General features: G+C 37.8%; 1 long non-coding RNA gene across 2 annotated transcripts; it reads left to right on the top strand.

Moving 5' to 3' along the window:
* Nucleotides 1–1218: 1218 nt before the first annotated feature.
* Nucleotides 1219–5499, top strand: LOC129349975 (uncharacterized). 2 transcript variants are annotated; one of them, XR_008603154.1, is made up of 3 exons: nucleotides 1278–1423; nucleotides 3259–5216; nucleotides 5280–5499. It is a non-coding gene; the product is annotated as an uncharacterized LOC129349975 (long non-coding RNA). The 2 variants fall into 2 exon arrangements; XR_008603155.1 differs by having other exon boundaries at nucleotides 1219–1423; nucleotides 3259–5499.
* The last annotated feature ends 911 nt before the right edge of the window (nucleotides 5500–6410 follow it).

Raw genomic sequence — 6410 nt, 5'->3', positions numbered from 1 at the left:
GTTCTGAAACGGGCATTGAAAAACAAAAAACGAGTGGTTATTTGATTTTCGTTTTAAAATACAAAAATTAAAATTGAAATACAAGGCGTTTTTCTTTTTCGGGATCAAAAAGGGATATACGAAATTTTAAAAATGCTTTGATTTTCATTTTATATTTAGAATAACAAAAAAATAAAATCAGTAACAGAAACGAAAAAAGGTCAGTTTTTCATTTTTGAGACCGGAAGTGGTCATCAGCAAGTGTGGAGCCAAACCACAACAAGATTCTCAGAGGGCGGAGCCAGAGAGCAGTGATTGGTCAGACCGTAGATAATATAGAAGACAGCGCGTTAGCGTATCTAGTCTGCTATGTGTATTTATGGTCGGCACGTCTGGTAGCATCTCTGGCTGCTGCTGACCTTGTTTTTCGAGTAAAACACGGTAAGAAGATAAATACTTCAACCAGTAGCGTTGTTTTGTTGTACGTTAAGTCAGCGACTTGTGAAGAGTTGTGTTTTGTCGTGTTTGAGCAGTTGGTCCGGACGCGTTAGCTAGCTAAGCGGCTAAGTTAGCTAGCGGGCTAATTAACACAGGTGGCTCACTTACCGCTGAACACCTGTGTTAGTTGCTGCAGCAGCTGTTTGTCATTGTTAAAATGACCTTCTCAACCTGTATTTCTCTGCTGTGTATTTTAGCTTTTAAGAAAGTTATTTTACTTTACGGTTAACTGAAACCTGTTCAGCTGCACTGAAGTTTAACATTCAGCTGGTTTGAATTAAACTGTGCTTAACTTAACGTTGTGCAATATTACCTCTCTGAATCTCCATAATTTCATTAAATTTCTTCTCTCTTCCACTGCTCAAGTTCAATCCAGTATATAAAGTGACATTAATTGTGAATAAACTAACAAGCAGCCATTGTATTTATTTGTTATTGCATGTATTTGTAGTAAAACATGAGTTGAAACATCCTACTTTTGGATCTAGAACTGCACAAGCTGTTCATTTTCAGTCACCTGATGAGTTAAACTCCCCTTTTTATGTGAGGTTGAAGCAGAAAGTCTGAGTTAACAAAGAAAGTTGTTTATAATTTGCGATATCTGTTATCTCTGACTGAGGCTTTAGTTTTTGTTGAGCCGATTTACACGTAGAAACTTTGTTCAGGAAGATTTCTCAGTAGCTCAGAGGACAGGCTGCTTTTTACACAACCTTGTAAGAGAATGTCTGTCAATGCTTTCAGCAGAATTTAAATACACAACACTTCCTAAACAGATATTTTGAGGTTGTGAGGCTGAACGTTTGAGAGTATATCAGTGTGTTTGTTTGTGGTCTTTCTGTTTCTAGGTGGAAGCTGAATTAGTGAGGATGACTCCTGCTCCTGTCATCTCTAAGCTCCTCACACATCTTTACCTGCACATGAGGAAAATCACTCCTGTAGAATGCAGGTATGTTTGTCATTATTATAAAAAGATGTTGCCTGGTGACCTGTCAGAAACCCATTATACAGAGTCAGCCAAAATAATGTTTACACACATCAGGAAAAGAAAAGCTTGCATAAATATTTCAATACCAAATTTATTCAGACATCACGAGATTAATAAAAGTTATCTTTGGCCTCTACAATTACAAGAGGTGCTCAAAGTGGTGGCCACTGGCTTCCAGACATTTCTGTTGTGTTGTAGATGTCACTTGTTGATGCTCCATTCATGAGGGTAGCGCCATCTGTTGGGAAAACATCGTACAGCAGGATACAGAGTTATCGTACTTTGATCAAACTTTGAAAGAGGAATCTATACGTATAGAAGTACTTATACAAATGAAATATCTATAAAAGTTTTTCTTTTCCTGATGTGTGTACATTATTTTGGCTGACTCTGAACTTAATGAGAACAAAACTGTCATTTAATTGTTGCTTTGAAAGCTTCTTTAGTGAAAACCAGCTGGTGTTCTGCTTTGAAACAAACTGCTGTTGAGGTCTGTGTTTTTAGGTTTAACCCCACAGTTTCAGAATGAACTGATAGTTGTTTTTTTCCTGATCAATGTGGACGTTATAATTGATGGTAACATTTACTGATCATATAATCAGCATGACAATATAACAGTATAACATTCTGACCACCTGACTAATACTGTGTTGGTCCCTTTATGCTGCTAAAACTCCTCTGACCCAGTGGTTCATCAGAACCTCTGGGGATGTCCTGTGGATTCTGTGGATCCTGTGGGTTGCAGGGTGGGTCCTACCTAGACCAGGCTGATCCTGGACCATCCCACAGATGCTCAATCAGATCTGGATGTGGGGAGTGTGGAACCCAGGTGAACAGCTTAGCTCTGTCGTGTTCCTCGGACCACTCCTGAGTAGTTTTATTTTGTCCTGCTGAGGGTGGCAGCTGGCATCAAGGACTGCTGTTGCCATGGAGACTAGGGGGTTGTTTGTCCTGCAGTGTTTAGGTGGTGGTACATGTCAAACATCCACATGAATGTCAAGGTTTCCCAGCAGAACGTTACATTAGAACAAGATGATGGATGTTGTTCTCTTCAGCTGTCAGTGGTCAGAATGTTGTGGCTGATCGGTGGATCTGTCTGCCTTTACTCTGACATCCAGAGTTATACAAAAGTGTAGAATGTGTGCAGTGCAGAAGAGATTTACTTTATTGTATGCAGTTTTTTTTAAAGGCAGAGCATTTTTTTATCCACCTGAAGAAGACCTAATCTTTCCCTTCAAAGGATAGTTAATAATTACTACAGCTTCCATAGTGGTCCCATCAGAGAAAATCATATCCATATACAGATTTTTATTAATTCAAGGGCTGGTTCAGTAAAGATTATAATAATAACTACATCAGATAATTCTTTGTTGCAGTTGGAATTTTGCAGCCTGAGAGATGGTTGAGAAGGTTTGCAGTTCTTGTTTTAGCAATATGTTGTAATAGAAGATCTTTATTGTCATTGTACATGAAATTATCTGCAAACCAGCAAAGTGTATCAGTCTGAGGTATCTAAAAATAAGTAAAGAAAAATGCTTCTAAAGCCAATAATAAACAGAATATTTTGAGGGAATATTCTGAAAAGGAAAGAAAAGCTCCATCCTCACTCCTCTCAGGATAAACTGTCATTAAAATTGACTTTAAATTTAGCTTCAACACGAGATAAAAACATTTACTTTCATTACTGATATTGTCAAGTTTTAATAAAGTTCATGCTACTTTTATAAAAGGATGAAAGTGAATAAATTGTATTTCTGTCATCTGTGTTTGATTCTGTCTTTTCTCCTGTCATCCAGATGTTCAGAGGGAGATGATGCCACATCTGGTCCAGCTGATGGAAGGTCTTGAAGTTCTCTGACTGGCCTCGACTGAAGATGATCGTCTCACTGGATTTAAGGTTCAGATGCTCAGTAACAAACTCCACCAATGTGTCAACAGGGAAGCTTTAGGTTTATTAAATGTTGCTATGATAGTATCGCTGTTTTTCTTAGTGAATGGAATGAGCTCCAACTGAAACTTGAATTAGAACTTAGAAGTAAATCCTTCCATCTGAAAGGATTTAGTTGCATTAATAACCTCATAACATTCTAATTTTTATTCCAGTCTTGGTTGGAAATAGAATCTCTGTATTGATTCAAGTAAAAACTGAACTTCACAGCATGTTGGAGCAAAACAACCAGATGAAAACTGTGATGGTGTTGGATTGTCAGACCGTAATGTTGCAGCTCAAAGCAGCTTTTCTAGCTCAGTTCATTCTGACATTCAGCTATGAATCAACACAGCAGATGGTGATCCATGCTGTGGAAGTCTCACATCTCCTGATTTAATGGAGCTGCTTCACACTTTTTACACTGTTTATTCACCAACACTTTATTTAATCAAAGTCCCATCTAGTTTTTATGAGGAATGTGATGTTTTAATTTCTCTGTGAATAACTGCAGTCTAATGCAACAGCTGGAGTTGTAACATCTGTCCTGATATTGATCATGAAGTATTGATCAGAATACTTATGGTTAGCAGTCATCCCTGAAGTTTTACATTAAAATCTTTACTTGTGTTGTGAACTTTGGTAAGAAGCAGAAATGTTAGCGTTGCTATGGATACATGAGTGTTAAAGTCTGTCCATGTTTCCATTTTGGGAAATTCAGTCCAGCAGATGAGTTTGTTTTTACTGCCAGCTACCATTCAGTCTGAGATATTAAGAATAAATTAATGTGCATAATGTGGAAATGAACAGATTTTATTTTTATTTATTCCTTCAGCTTCTGCAGGTAAAGTTCCAAAATGTGGAGGAATTTAGTCTCACAATCACAGACAACAAATATTATCTGAAAGTCGGGTTATTGTTGTTTATCAGCACAATACAAAAAGATTAATGTTAGAAATATTCCAGTTAAGACTCTAGAATATCATGATTTATGTAAATTTACCTCAATAATATCAATGTTCAGGTTAAGATTGTGCAGTGATATTTATTATGTAAGTTTAGCTGATTAAAGTTTATTACTCTGCACTAAAATATTATTTAAATTGACATCATTATTATAATATTTAGGGTCAGACCCTACAGTATTGAGATTAAGAAATCAAATATTCCATAAAATGTAAATACACTGAACTAATTTGGATATATTTAAGAGAGACTCTACAATATTATTTGACACAAATCTATCTAAATCAAAATTTTAATCATTTTTACTCCAAACATTTACTGGATTGATTTGAAAATTTAAATCACTCCTTTCTAATCCTCTGCTGTACATTTAAACCTGAGGCCTTAAATAGAAACACACAAGTATCTGTTTGAAGGAACTTCTGCAGAGTCCTGGTTCCAGAACATGATGATAGAATTATAGACAAACTTTAACAAAAGCTGCCTTAGAGTTTACAGGTTTTTATGTTAGATTTCTTCAGTAATTTAATGAGAGTTATCAGCAAAAATCAAGTGTTCATTTGTTGAACTTCATCTCCTAAAACATCCAGAATTGGAGCTCTTATCTTTGGCAGCTGTAAAGTTTCTGCTCCTTCAAAGTTCACAACACAATGAATGAATTCCTAAAACACTCTCAATGCTGGAGAGCATTTGTGATGCTGAAGCAGTGATCAGTTTTTCTGTTTCTTCTCTGGAGATGCACAATGAGGGACGTCTGCAGAGACTGAGAAAGAGTGTCACCACATCCTGACATGAGGAAAAAGACTTTACTGAAGACTACAATGAGGAAAAACTATCAGACAGCAGACGGCTGCATTCAAGGTGAGCTCTGAACATTTGATCTGGAACAGGAATTCAGTAACAGCAGCATGAGCTTCATTTCAGTCTGTAGCTGCTGAATTCATGGATGAATCATCTGGCACTAGAGAGGAAGACCATCAAACATCCACGTCAGCTGATGGAGGTCCAAGAGTCTCACTGAACAACCAACCTACAGAGTGAAGACCTCTAACCTGATTGGACGGCTTCCCATTCAGCCACGTGTGAACAAATGCCTCTAAGCTGATTTGTTTTCTAAAATAAATGTAGTTTGAGTCCTAATCTATGCCTGTGTGTTTGCTTCTTTACACCGCTGTTAACAGTTTAGGCTGTTAGATTGTTCCAGATAAGACAAGTACAAGATTCTTCAGAGCTGTTCTACCACGAGCCTGACAGGAAGAACTCCAACAGCTACTGAATGTTCCTGTGGTCCCCTCAAGGCTACAGGAGGAGCCCGACGAGGACGAGCCGGTCCACCTGATGGTGGCCAGTCGCTGCGGTTCAAAGCCAACACTGACTACGTAGACTTCTACTGGACCACATGGAGGCCTTCAAACCGGACCAACAAGTTCACCGACTCCCCGACTTGTGGGTCTGAGGATGCTGCCGAGCCTCGGTCCAGCCGGCCTCCTGTCTGTGGGTGTTTGAGTGCTGAGAGGTTTGTGGATGCATGTGAACGTTCTGTGTTGAAACAGCAGCTTTGGACTCAGTAACGCTGGGAAAAACCAAGAGCTCCTTTATTTGTGACTTCCACTAAAAAAACTGATGAAAATAAGTTTATCAGGGTTCTGACTGATAACAGATTATTAAATAATGAAAATAATCGTTTAAATATTCCTTTAAACAATCCTTCTAGGTCTACAATGGAAGATTTTAGAGAAGAATATTACTGCAAACCATCCTTTAGGTCTACATTTAAGGTGGAATACTCCTTTACACCAAGATTTTTTTGGTCTACATTGAAGGATTTTAGGTGGAATATTCCTTTGAATGAACTTTTTCAGTTTGTGTTCAAGGATGTTCGATGGAATATACCATCAGACCAACCTCTAAGGTCTACAGTAGTGAATTTCAGGTGGAATATACCATTAAACTCACCTTTTAGGTCTACATTGGAGGATTTTAGGTGGAATTTTCTTCCAAACCGTCATTTAGTCTACATTTAAGGATGTTTAGGATGGTATATTCTTCCATACC

This window comes from Amphiprion ocellaris, chromosome 11 (genome assembly GCF_022539595.1).
Source record: "Amphiprion ocellaris isolate individual 3 ecotype Okinawa chromosome 11, ASM2253959v1, whole genome shotgun sequence".
NCBI classification, from domain to species: Eukaryota; Metazoa; Chordata; class Actinopteri; family Pomacentridae; genus Amphiprion; species Amphiprion ocellaris.
Note: the sequence above shows the minus strand (reverse complement) of the source record. Positions and strands in the feature narration are given on the sequence as shown.